The sequence below is a fragment of the Pipistrellus hanaki genome, assembly GCF_964339955.1.
Source record: "Pipistrellus hanaki genome assembly, chromosome: 3".
Lineage (NCBI taxonomy): Eukaryota > Metazoa > Chordata > Mammalia > Chiroptera > Vespertilionidae > Pipistrellus > Pipistrellus hanaki.
Window position 1 is genome coordinate 41,215,593 of NC_140505.1, and position 14,282 is coordinate 41,229,874.

The 14,282-nt window shown below is 39.8% G+C and overlaps 1 long non-coding RNA gene across 3 annotated transcripts in view; it reads left to right on the top strand.

Moving 5' to 3' along the window:
• LOC311618946 overlaps positions 1-14,282 on the top strand; it is a 305,305-nt gene that overhangs the window by 170,462 nt on the left and 120,561 nt on the right. For 2 of the 3 annotated variants that reach the window (XR_014794418.1, XR_014794419.1), the window contains exon 2: positions 6,135-6,197. This is a non-coding gene — a long non-coding RNA (uncharacterized lncRNA). Of the gene's footprint in view, positions 1-6,124; positions 6,198-14,282 lie in introns of all 3 variants that reach the window. The other variant, XR_014794420.1, reaches the window with a different exon arrangement.

Sequence of the window (14,282 nt, forward strand, 5' to 3'; positions counted from 1 at the left end):
TTAATCAGAAGGCGGGTAATGCAGATAATTGTAATCCTAATTTTATGCACTGTCGACTCAGGATTCTTTGAACCAAAAGATTTAGAAATGAGTCAACATAAAAAGTATTTGAAGGAACTGATAATGTTTACCTTGAAGAAGAAGAGACTTAGTAGGAATATAATAGCTGTCTTGGAATATTTGAAGGCCTTTCTCCTGGAAGGAGTACTAAGGCAGAGCTAAGAACAATCGGGAGCTGTAACTGGTTTGGCTTCGTGGATAGAGCTTCAACCTGCAGACTGAAAGGTCCCAGGTTCTATTCCGGTCAAGGGCATGTAACTTGGCTATGGGACACATTCCATATGTGTTATGTCTTAACATGCATCATTCAATGCTTATGGTTGGGTTACCAGTAGGAGGTGTGCAGGAGGCAGCTGATCGATGATTCTCTCTCATCGATGTTTCTAACTCTCTATCCTTCTTCTTTTCTCTCTGTAAAAAAATCACTAAAAATATGTTAAAAAAAAAAAAAAAGAACAAATGGGGAAAGTTTGAAGCAAGGTCTCAGACTTCCCAGTTGAATCAATGCTGGGACCAGATCTAGATTGCTTGAGTTGGTATCCCCATTTCTCCATTCACAAGTTGTAATTTTTGGAAAACCTGCTTACTGCTGTATGCCTTCAATCTCTAAACCATAAAATGGGGCTAACATTACTACTAGCAGGGCCTTTGTGCAGACTCAGGGAGCTATTCTGGTGTGCAGTGAACATGTGCCTAGCACAGACTCAGGTTTTGGTGTTACTATATTTTATTATTATTTTTTTAATTTAGTCACGTTTTAAAATGAAAAAAATCTCCTTTCAGAAATTTTAAGGTATTGATCAAAGATCATGTTCCACTTTCTAGTTTTCTGTGTTGCGTTAACCTGTGTGGGGGTGCTGTGGCTTGAATTATATCCCCCAAAAGATATGTGAAGTCTTAACCCCCAGTAAATGCAAATGTGACCTTATTTGGAAATAAGATCTTTGCAGATGTAGACAAGTTAAAAATAGGACATTGGGATCAGCCCCAATTTAATACAACTGTTGTCTTTATTTATTTATTATTATTTTTAAACCTCACCCAAGGATATTTTTCCATTGACTTATAGGGAGAGTGGAAGAGAGAGGGAAAGACAGAGAGAAACATTGATGTGAAAGAAACACATCCACTGGTTGCCTCTTGCATGAGCCCTGAGCAGGGCCCCGGCCAGGGAGGAGCCTGTAATCAAGGTATGTTCCCTTGACTGGAATCAAACCTGGGACCCTTTGGTCAGAAGACTGGTGCTCTATCCACTGAGCCAAACCAGCTAGGGCATGACTGGTGTCTTTATAAAAGAAAAATTTGGGCATAGAGTCAGGAGAACACCATGAACATACAGACAGAAACACAGAAGATGCCATGTGCAGACAGACACACACAGGGAGAATGCCATGTGGTGAATGAGAGTAAAGTGTTGCAGCTGCAAGCCAAGAAATGCCCAGGACTGCTGACAGCCACCATAAACTGCACGTCCCTTAGTGGGAAAGGAGCTAATAGCCCAGGCATGTGTTCTGACCAGGAACAGAACAGGCACCGGTGACCAATCAGTGCAAGGGGCAATGCTCAATCAATTGAGCCACCATGGCCAGGACAGACTCAATATTTTTTAGTTAACCATGGTGCTGTTTTATAATTCAAGTGAACTTACTTGCTTATTTTATTTTATTATATTGTGCATCTTAACATTGCATGGTAGAAAAGGGAGAGAATAGTGAAATTAGCATTGCAATTATATTCAAAGATCACTCACGATGCAAAGCAAGGCAAAATATTGTTTATTTCAGCACATCCTTAATCAAAATCTGTTAAAAGGTAGTTGACTTTTAAAATGATCAATCTTTAAAATTCACTCCCCTTTTTAATAAATTAGCTTTGAAAAGTATTATATGTTTTGAGATGCTAGTGCTTTTAAAAAATTATTATACTGAACACTTTCCTCTATCATCAAAATTATTTTTCTTGCTGAATAGTTTTCCATTGTATAAACTATTCCTTATTTGGTCATTTTCTTGTTATTATTACTTGTCTTTTTAGGTTTTAGCTATTATACAGAACACTGCTATGAGAGAGGAAGGGAGAAGAAGGATAGAAAGAAACCACCAATGAGAGAGAAACATCAATTGCCTGACTCCCGCACGCCCCCTACTGGAGATTGAGCCTGAAAACTGGGCATGTGCCCTGACCAAGAATCAAACCAGTGATCTCTTAGTTTATGGGTGGATGTTCAACCACTGAGCCACACCAGCTGGGCAAGTTCCAAGTCTTTTAAATAAGGTTCTGAGGGAGCAAGCAAATAGATTACTTTTTTATTTGACACCTTTTATGTGCCAAACACTGTGTTAGATGCTCAGACATTTTATTGAGAGCTTAATTGTTTGCCAAAAGTACATGGCTATTGAGTAACAGAGCTGGGGCTGCAATTCTGTTCTGTCAAACTTTAAGGACCTTGCTTCTTCCACCACATGCTTGTATCAAGCCAAGTAACCCCTGGGGAAGTCTGTTGTTTTGTGTAGTTTCCTGAGGGAAGAGGGAAGGAGCTTAGTACACATCCCTGTAATTATATTTTATAAGGCTTCTAAAGCATAGTGCTATTTTTTTTCCCCCAAGAATGTTTACACACACGCACACACTCCTCTTTTGCCTTCATTTCGCTTAGCTGCTTTTCTGGTGATCCCTCCCTTTTTTTTTTTTTCCTTTGGCAGTTACTTTTTTCTTCCTGTTTTTGCTCTCACTGAAGGATCTAGGTGTCGAGTTGTGTGGGGGCTGCCCCTTTGGCAGAGCAGTGGCTTTTCGGGCTGCGGCTGCTCCTTTGGTGGTCATGGTAGCAGCTGCTCCTCAGTTGATGGCGGCTCCTCTAGTGGGTGCTGCTCGCAGCAGTGGTGGCTCCTATGGCTCGAGAGGGCAGGCTGCTCATGCAGCTGCTGTTCTTTTGATGGGGGGTGGGTCAGGTGAGACTGCTGCCCCTCAGATGGGGCAGGCCGCAAGAAGCTACTGCTCCTCAAACTCAGGTGGACTGCTCCTGTGGCTGCTTCTTGTGTGGTTGTGGTGCCCTAAGCTAATGTGTTGGGCCACCAAGAGGGGAGAGTGCTTTGTAAATCACAGGAGCCTGCGCCCAGGGAGGCTGGAGTCTTGGTGACTGTGGGACCGCAGCCGAGGCAGCAGGTATCTGGCAGGGGTGGCTGTCGAGTCCCATATGTTGTCTGAGGGCACGCTGGGTGGAGGTGAGGCTGGACTCCCAGTAACAGCAGGTCTCCCCTTCAAAAAGGCGCAGCCTCTGTGGAAAAGCCAGCCACTCCAGAACTGTTTGCAATGGTAGCAAAGGTTCCCTGATGAGGCGAGCCTAGTCAGCCTGCCCTTGAAGGTCCTGTGGGATCTAACAGTGCCTCAATCACACACACACTCACACACACACACACACACATTCCTCTTTTGCTCTCTCCCTCCCTCCCTCACACTCTATCCCTCACTTCCGCCTTCTTTCTGCCTCTGTAGTTTATAGTTGGGTCTGGAGTATTATTGACCTGTTCGTGAATGAAGTCTCCTCTCTGGGTGTCTGGCTATGTGACCTGTTCTCTATCACAGTGGCCAAACAGGACAAAATGCAACTCAGTAAGACATGACACAAAAGAAACAAAACACAAATGTACTCATGACACCAATAACCACAATGTAAGTGACCAACACAGAAAATAGAATTAGGGGAGAGAAAAGAGAGCACAAATTATATCAAAGAAAGGAAAAATGGTACTAGAGAAAAGAAAGGGAAGAAAAAGGAAAAAAATGTATGGGAAGAAAACACCAGAGAACAAACAGATAAACCAAAACATATGAACTCCAAATACCCAGTAAAGAGGGTGGGGGCAGAATCTGTAGAGGTTGAGCTTATATACAGAAAGTAAGGTTAAGGAATTGGATGAATATGAGGAGGACCTCAGTTCAATATGGAGGAAGTAGAAAGAGGATGAGTGGATAAGAAGAAAGAGAAGAAAATAATAATGAAAAATTAAAAAAAAATAGAATAAAAAAATTAGATGATGAAAAATAATGTAAAAAGAAATAGAAAATAATAAAACAAATATAAAAAGGAAAATAAAGAATAAAAAAGATAACAAAATAATAGTAAAATAAAATAAAAGTAAAAATGAAAAAAACGAAGTGTTACTCCTTTCCACCTAGTTTTAATTCCAGATGAATGCTGGTTTAAGATCCCACTCTTCTCTACTGTCTGCCACTTCTCAGTTTCCTGTTGCTCGGACTGAAGGCTTCTCTTTAGGCCAGTCCCTGAAGGCTCTCAGGGACTATTCAGGTTTTAATTTTTCTTTCTATCCTTTGTGCCACTTAGGGTGTAGTCTGGGTGTGACTGTATTGGTTGTCTGGAGACTGCAGGGAGGGGGTATCTCTTCAGGAGAAAATGGCTGCCTATGTCTGGCACATCAGGAATGACCCAGTGCCAGACTCATGGCCCCCTCTCCTTGACCCTCTCCTTTCCCCAGCCTCTCCCCAGACTCCATAAGTCTGCACCTCAGCCCCAGTGAGTGTATTTGAAAGGTCCTATGAACTAGGTTTAGTGAATAAAAGCAAAGACCAAAAAGAGGGGGAAGAGCTGCGCCCCTGTGAGCCCCTCTGGGCTCAGTCTCTCGTGGCTGTGGACTCAGATCCAGAGTCCCCTGCCGTCAACAGCCCTGTGGACCTCCTTTCCACAGTCAGACACTACTCCTGTCCCAAGGGACACGGCCTCAGTGTATGCAGCTTCCTTCTGACCCTCTGGTCTTGGATGTCCAGCACCTTTCTGCAGCCCTGATTTTACCATTCTCCAGGCGTCCTCTGCCATTCCTGGCTGCAAATTGTCTCACCAGCTGGGTCTACTTTGCCAATTCAGGATGGATGTTACTCGATTTATTTGCTTGTTCTATCTGTTCCCGGACAAGTCTCCAGACACGTCCACCTCTTCCACCGCCATCTTCTGCCCCCTGTATGTGAAATCTCTTCCCTAGTGTTTAAAGCTTGCATTCTATTTCCTCTTAATTACAAAGAAGATATGCTAAATGATATTTACTAATAAAAGCTATTAAATAAAATGCAAATTTTTACCTAAGTATTCAAGGCCAGTCTTATCTCCTACTGCTCCCTGATTTATTCCCTTTATAAGCCATTTTAGATCACTTACTATGCCTTCTAGTTTTTATTATGTAAAATGTTATTTTTCATCATAAGTTATGACAAGTTTTTTTTTTGTTTGTTTTTGTTTTTTTTTTAGTTCCTGGGCAAATTTTACCTCTTCTATAGGGCAATCCATGATAACTTCAGCTGGAATGAATGACATGCACCTGTAAATTGTTATATCATTTATTATTTTGTTTTTCTCGTTCATGCATGCATTTACCCATTGTTTGTTTTATGTACTCTAATTCTCACATACATCACATGCTATTTCATGTCCTATCTTTTAAGCAACATTGTTGGCTTCTTGAGGAGAATCGTATCTTTTTATTTTTATATCTCCAATAAAGTTCAATAACATATAACTTATATTTTATTTTCCATTAGTCAGTGGTTACCAAACATTTTTTCAAAACTTTCTGTGATATGAGTGTAGTTGTGCTCTTTTATTGGTGAAGATGGAGGAAATACAGTCATGTCCTAAAATTGACCACCAAGTCAGTAGTTTTATTGTAACTGTAATTTATACACTGGAAGGTCAACAACTGCAAAGATCAACCTGAATCTAACACTGCAATGCCTCAAACACTATTAGCCTGTAGTCAGCTTTCCAATAAATATCATTTGAATGTGTCAAGGGGTCTCTGGTGAGAAAAAGGAGTAGCAATAAGTCTGAGAATCAGTGAAATGATTTTATTAATTAGATGAGCAGATTTAAATGAGTTCTGACTTTCTTAAAGGACAAAGCAAATCCTGCATGATTTAGAGTTATAACTAGTTGCATGGGCTCTGTAGACCATGAAATAAGTGTTATTTAAAATTTATAAATGATGGACTTCCAACTCTTCTTAAAAAGTTTATTGATGTAAAATTCACATGACATTCAAGTCACCTATTTAAGGAGTACAATTCAGTGTTTTTTTTTTTTTTTTTTTTTTTTTTTTTTTTTTTTTTTTTTTTTTTTTTTTTTTTTTTTAGTATATTCTCAGAGTTGTGCAATTGTTATCACAGTTAATTTTGAACATCTTCATTACCCTAAAATGAAGCCCTTGCTCATTGACAGTCATTCCATATTCCACTCTGCACAGCCCTAATATACTTTCTGTCTCTAGACATTTGCTTATTCTGAACATTTTATTTAAGTGATACGTACAATGTAAATCATACAATAATGTGGTGCTTTGTGACTGGCTGCTTTGACTTAGCATTATGTTTTCAAAGTTCATTCTTGTTGTAGCATGAATCAGTACTTCAGTCTTGAAATTCCAGGTTTTTTGTTTGTTTGTTTGTTTGTTTGTTTGTTTTTTAAATGTTTTTGTTTATTTTAGAGAGAGAGGAAGGGAGAAGAAGAAGGATAGAAAGAAACCACCAATGAGAGAGAAACATCAATCGCCTGACTCACGCACGCCCCCTACTGGAGATTGAGCCTGAAAACTGGGCATGTGCCCTGACCAAGAATCAAACCAGTGATCTCTTAGTTTATGGGTGGATGTTCAACCACTGAGCCACACCAGCTGGGCAAGTTCCAAGTCTTTTAAATAAGGTTCTGAGGGAGCAAGCAAATAGATTACTTTTTTTATTTGACACCTTTTATGTGCCAAACACTGTGTTAGATGCTCAGACATTTTATTGAGAACTTAATTGTTTGCCAAAAGTACATGGCTATTGAGTAACAGAGCTGGGGCTGCAATTCTGTTCTGTCAAACTTTAAGGACCTTGCTTCTTCCACCACATGCTTGTATCAAGCCAAGCAACCCCTGGGGAAGCCTGTTGTTTTGTGTAGTTTCCTGAGGGAAGAGGGAAGGGGCTTTAATCATTCCAGGCCTCTGCTGCTAACGTTCAGTACCCTTCAGTCCCTTAACGCATTCGTTATTTTATTCATATATTCAGTGTATGGTTACCAGGAAGCCATCATGCGTGAGGTATTTAGCTGCGATAAGCATCCAAAATGAACAAGGCACCGTTTCTTCTCTGAAGGAGCTGGTAGAATAGTGAGACGAACTTGTAAGTTTTAACTGTCTGACTTCCTGATCTCCGTTGTGCTATCTTGGGAAGGCCCATTGATCCTCCATCATAAGCTACCCTATTATACCTATTGCTTGTTCTTTCCTATTCTTCCAAATATCATGTTAGTAATAACTAAATTTGCTTCTACAGCCGTAACCTCTCTTCTGCATTCCAGGCAGGAACAGCCTACCCACATTTTCCAATGGATGACCCATAAACACTTTGACATTTCAAAAATAAAACTATTTAATTCTCATTCTCCCAACCCTAAACCAAGGCTGTCCTGATTTTTATCTGATATGGATAAGAAATATTTGTTTATATCTAAGCATATGAATAAGTATTTTTGTTTATTCAGTTGCTCAGGCCAAATACCAAGACATTGTGACTTTCTCTTCCTTATATGTGTCATATCTACAAAGCAAATCATGATGGCTTGACATTTAAATTATATTAGCCTCCACTACCACAACTCTAATCCAATTTGGATGGGAGGCCAGAGCTTCCAGCCTGTTTCTCCTTTCAACTCTTGGTGCCTATAGTTTTTTCTCTATTCAAAGACCAAAGTGGGTTCTTTCAAAACAACAACAACAACAACAACACAAAGCATAAAAAACAAAAACCTGAGTCAGGTCATATTGCTATTTATTTATTTATTTATTTATTTATTTATTTTAAAGTTCACTTATCATTTAAATTATTTTTTCAATTAGAGTTGACATACATTATTATTATACTGGAAGGCAGGGGTTCCCTCAGTCTGATCTGCTCCCTCTCACGGTCCTAGAATTGACCAGGCAGTCAGAGGAAGGCGACAGCCCCATCACACTTCTGCTGCTGCCACTGCTGGCAGCACAAGACTTAGCTGGCCCTGGTTACCTGAGCCTCAGGTGATCCTGGTCAGTTGGGCAGCCAACATCTGAGGCTTGCCTATGCCTCTTGGCTGGCCCTGGGTGGCTGGGTGGCTGAGGGGACTAGGGGACTCTGGATCCAGGCACACTAATGGGCCTGGCCATGCCATATGCCTGCTGCCCCAGTGGGGCTGAGAGGATTGTTCAGCACCATCTTGTGGCTGTGGGTGCCACCATATTGAGGGCATGGCAGTCAATTAGCATAATTCCTCCTTATTGGCTGTGGGTGCTGCCATCTTTGTGAGGGTGTGATGGTCAACTAGCATATTCCCTCTTTATTAGATAGGATTAGTTTCAGGTATATAACCCAGTGATTAGACATTATATAACTTATTAAGTGATCATTTTGATAAATCTTGCACCCATCATTTATTTTTTTATTTTTTATTTTTTATTTTTTTAAATATCTTTTTTTATTGATTTTTTTTTACAGAGAGGAAAAGAGAGGGATAGAGAGTTAGAAACATCAATGAGAGAGAAACATTGATCAGCTACCTCCTGCGCACCTCCCACTGGGGAAGTGCCCACAACTGAGGTACATGCCCTTGACTGGAATCGAACCTGGGGCCCTTCAGTCCACAGGCCGACACTCAATCCACTAAGCCAAACCGGTTTCAGCCATATATAATTATTTAGATATGATTGACTATATTCCCTAAGCTGTACTTTATATTCCCATGACTGTTCTGTAATAACTAATTTGTACTCCTTAATCCCTTTACCTTTTTCACCATCCTCCCACCCTCTCCCATGTGGCAACCATCAAAATGTTCTTTGCATATATGAGTCTGTTCCTATTCATTTATTTTGTTTGTTTGTTTATTTATTGTTATCTTTTAACTTATATTATTTGTTATTTATTTTAAAAAATATTTATTGTTAAAAATATTATAGATGTCTTTTTCCTTTCTCCCCATTAATCCCTTGATCCTGGTCCCACCCCCTCTCCAGGCTTTCACTGCACTGTATTTTGTTTATATGGATTCAATTATTGGTAGATATGATGTATTATTGCCACTTTATTGTTCAGATGTTTAATCTTTTCTTCTTCTTCTTCTTCTTCTTCTTCTTAAAGAATACCCTTTAACATTTCATATATAACTGTTTCTTTTCTGGGAAGCTCTTTATCTATCCTTTGACTTTAAATGATAGCTTTGCTGGGTAGAGCAACCTTGGTTGTAGGTTCTAGCCTTTCATCACTTTGAATATTTCTTGCCACTCCCTTCTGTTCAGAAATGAGCTGACAGTCTTATGAGCTGACAACTTCCTTATAGGTAACTAACTGATTTTTATTTATTTTTTAATTAATTTTAAGATTCTCTCTTTGTCTTTAATATTTTGCATTTTCATGATAAGGTATTGGTTTGGGTCTCTTTGGATTTATCTTGATTGAGATGCTCTGTGCTTCCTGGAATTGTATATGTACAATATTTCCTTCACCAGGTTAGGGAAGTTTTCTGTCATTCTTTCTTCAAATAGATTTTCAATTTCTTGTTCTCTTCTTTTTTTAAAAAAAATACATTTTTATTGATTTAATAAATATTTTTATTGAAGGAGAAGGAGTGAGAGACAGAAACAACAATGATGAGAGAGATTTATTGTTTGGCTGCCTTCTGCATGCTGCATACTGGGGATTGAGCTTGAAACCCAGGCATGTGCCCTGACTGGGAATTGAACAGTGACCTCCTGGTTCATAGGTTGACACTCAACCACTGATCCATGCCAGCTGCGTGCTCTCTTTCTTCTACTTATGGCACTCCCATGATATGAATGTTGGTACACTTGAAATTGTCCCAGAGGCTCCTTACAGTCTTCATATTTTTGTATTCTTTTTTCTTTTTTTTTCTTTTTGCTCTTCTAATTGGATGCTTTTTGCTTCCTTATATTCTGAATCTCTGATTTGGTTCTCAACTTCATCTATTCTACTGTTTATTTCCTGTAAATTATTCTTCAGTTTAGTTAGCAAATCCACTATTTCTGATTGGTTCTTTTTTAGGCTGTTGAGATTCCCACTAAGTTCATTGAGCATCCTTATATCCAGTGTTTTGAACTCTGCATCTAGTAGTTGATTGTCACTATTTGTTTAGATCTTTTTCTGGAGTTTTGCTCTAGTCTTTCATTTGGAACATGTTTCTTTGACTCCTTATTTTGGCAGCCTCCCTGTTTGTTACTCTTATTAGGAAGAGCTTCTATGTTTCCCAGGCTTGGTAGCATGGTCTTGTGGTAGAAGTTCTGTGGGGTCCATGGCACAGCCTCCCTGATCTGTGGGGTCCATGGCACAGCCTCCCCTAACTGGGGACTTTATGTTTGCCACCTCCTCCCCCAGGCAAGCTATGTACACTATCGTTTGTAGTTGAGCCTTGATTATTCTTGATATTTCAATGGAGGGACTTAACCCTAGGCTGTACAGCTAAAAGAACTGGCTGCAATCACTGACCACTGGACCTTCACCCACTGTGGAGGATCAGCTATGCAGGGGCCCACCCCACATGGCAGGACTTACTTCAGTGGGCACTGGTGTCCACTGAGTCTTACCCTTGAGTGTGTTTGTGGAGGTGGTGGATGTGATGTTTCAATGTGGTCTAAAATTGTCCACTGGCTGCATCGGATCTAGAGCCTCCTGGGAGGTGTAGGCCAAGGTCAACCACCACCTGTGTTTTGCCTGGGGCCACCTGGCATGAGCTACAAAGCAATCTGCAGATGGCTGCTACTTGTGCTGGGTTTGGCAGAGCCCAAGAGAGGGCAAGCTGCAAACGAAGGCCAACCTCTGTTAGTGCCATGCCTGCAGCCACTTACTGAGAGGTACGATGCATGCTGAGCTCAGGTGCTGCTTGTTTGAGAGATTTTAGGAAAATCTGAAGCATAAGGCAGAACAGGTTACTCATATGGAAAAGCCACAGGAAACAGCTTTGGTGGGCCCCAAAATTGGGTAGGTGTGGCCTCAAGGAATCATCAGGGTGAGGTGAACAGCATTAGCCAGGGTGGTGTAGTCTCAGCTATGGCACCCCCTTGCTGGGAGAGTGTGGGGAGGGCTCATCAAAGGAACAATGGCCTCTGCCAGTACTTCTGTCTGGGTTAAATCTTCTCTCCTCTCTTCCCCTAGCTCTCACCCTGAATCTAGACAATCCAGTTCCTCCATGTCTTTGGTGCCTTTTAAGCTGCCTCCCCAGTGCTGGAGCTCAGAGCAACTGAGTCTGAGTAAGTCTGTGCATGGCCCTGTAAGTGGAACTGCTTGGGACCCTGGCAGCATCCCATCTTTTTTTTTTCTTTTTTTTTTCTTTCTATATATTTTATTGAGTTTTTTCAGGGAGGAAGAGAGAGAGATAGAAAGTTAGAAACATCGATCAGAACAAAGATACATGCCCTTGACGGAAATCGAACCTGGGACTTTTCAGTCCGCAGGCCAATGCTCTATCCACTAAGCCAAACCGGTTTTGGCAGCAGCATTCCATCTTACTCAGCCTCAATCCCTACTGGTTTTTATAACCAGAAGTTATGAGGACTTCTCTTTCTGGCACTCGAACCCTTGCTCCTCGGCGGGGGTGGGGGTGGGGATGGGGTGGGTGGTGGGTTGAGAGGGAGTGACCTCAGCAGTCAATGTATCCCTTTTTATTTTTATCTGCCACACATGGGTGTGGGACCAGTCCATTCCACATCTCCACCCCTCCTGCCAGTCTTGATGTGGCTTCTTCTTTAATCCCCTCGTTATAGGACTTCCATGCAGCCAGATTTCAGGTGGTTCTGAATGATGGTTGTTCTGCAGTATAGTTGTAATTAGATATGGTTGTGGGAGGATGGAAGGACTGTGTTTATCTATGCCACCATCTGGACCAGAAGTTCAGGTCATATTACTTTTGACTTCCAAATGATTTAACTGTTTTCGCTTTCACTCAAAATAGAATCTCAAACCTTCTTTAATATGACCCAGACTACTGTCTAATCTCATCTCTTCCCACTCTTTTCCTTGCTACCTCTGCTCCAAAACTGTCTTTCTTACCAATCCTTACCTAAGTCCAGTGCCAAACCTTCCCTGGGAATCTGCCTAGAATAACTTGCCTGGATATCCCTATGGCTGACTTCCTAGCTTCATTCAGATCTCAGTGCAAAAGCCAGCTGCTTAGATGTTTCCATGACCACCATGTCTAAGATACAATCACTCCTTATCTGCATACTCTGCTTTCTTCTTCTTAGCAGTTACCATCACCTGGGAGGTATGTAAAAAAACATTAAAATATTTTTCTGTCTGCTCTACAAAAATAAAAAAAATCCACATGAACAGGGACTATGATGCTGATTGTTCATTCAATAGCGGTTTCAAATAACATATTTTAATATTATTTTTAGGGACATGGAGGGATTGAAGTTTTTCCCTCATGATTTTGTAGAAATAGTTCCTTCATCTTAGTGTGGTGAGAATTTTAAAATCTACCTACATCTTGAATATAAGCATTAAACTTTATTTTAAGATTTAATGCTTCATTAAAATGTTTTTTTAAGGCCAACTTCAATCTGTACATCCTTCTGTAACAAACAACAAAACAATGACAATAACTCAGAGCGAGGATAAATTGCTCTATCCCTCATTTAATGCACAAAATGTTGTTTTTTTTTAAGAACATAGGAGACTACATGACCCAAAGCTTAGAGAAAAGACCCGTGGTCTGGATTTCTGATTTGAATGGAGTCACTAAATTTTGATGTGATCCCAGAGAAGTCATTTAAGCTCTTCTGTACTTCCATCAATCCAGCAAGAGAGCCTGCATACATTACAAGTCAGGGATCTATTATACCAGGAAAAAAATATCCTCAACATACTATGTCTGAGTTAACAAATCTTATTTCATTAAACTTTTAATAAAACTAAAGCCTTTAAGAGCTAACAGTTATAACTTTAAAATGGTAGTGTCAAACTTAAAAGATAAACAAAAAAGGCAGTCTTACATGTAAGCCCACATTTACGTTGAGTAAATATGCTTAGAGAAAATGCCTTTCTTGTTCAAGTGCCTGGATTTCCCCCCTGGGAATAATAAAATCCCCCCTCCTCTGAAATCATCAGGACTAAATGTAATGGGCTGAGCTGCTCTCTGTACTATGCTTTGAAGGAGAGCAAATGTGCTCTGTCAATTAGCTTGTTATTGCCTCTTTGCTTGTAAAAAGATCAACTTGCACCAATTAGAAAACTAGAGAAAAGGAACTTTTAACTGCAAGATGAGGACATTAAAACCAATATTGTAGAGAACCAAATCGAAAGCATTAGAATGCATTATTGATTGTTCAGCCTGGAAAAATATGGTAATTACTCTGCAAATAGCAGGAAGAACAAGCTAGAACGTCTGCCGTGTCTCTTCAAGTTTTGTGATCTTATCTAACTCTCTCGGATTAATAAAGATGTGAATGGTACTTTCAGATGGATTTGGAGATGTCCATATTTATGGTGCTTAGACAATCTGGTTTTTCAAAAAACACCACTCAAGTTACAAATAGGACAAACCCTGCTTCTTATCTTATAATTTTATGTACTACTAAGTTGAACCTAGTGGATATCTGAATCACTGAATATTTTTTATAACTTTCTGCAAGCAGTGTACTCAAATAAGTTATATTTCTATCAGATATTCCAATTTGATACCAACATTTCCCCAACTATTCTATTACATTTCCCCTAATTGCTAATAATGTAAGGATTTAAAATTTTCAGAAAAAAAATACAATGCATTCCCAAACACTATTTACATTTCAAAGATTGTCTTTCTGAAAATTTGTCACTGTTCTCCTATTAGGTGTCATTCTGCTAAAACAGTGTGCCACTAATATATAACAGTAATATTGTGACATTTCCAAAATGTTAAGATTTATAAAGAAACATCCTAAAGTGCTAGACTTCAAAACAGATTTCTTTTTTAGTTCTTTCCACAAAAAAAGCAATCTTGTGCAATAGCATTTTAACAGCAATTTTTTATCTGAAGAGGTAAAGCCAAATTGTTAGAAACGAATCCATTCTGGGAACAACAGGGGATGTATCTTTCTGGGATAAAACAAAAGCATTACTTAAATTTTGGTACAAGAAATCACCAATTCACTTTCTTTCTAGAGCCATGTTAAAAACAATATCTAGCTTGAGATGGAGGATGACTTGGAATCAAA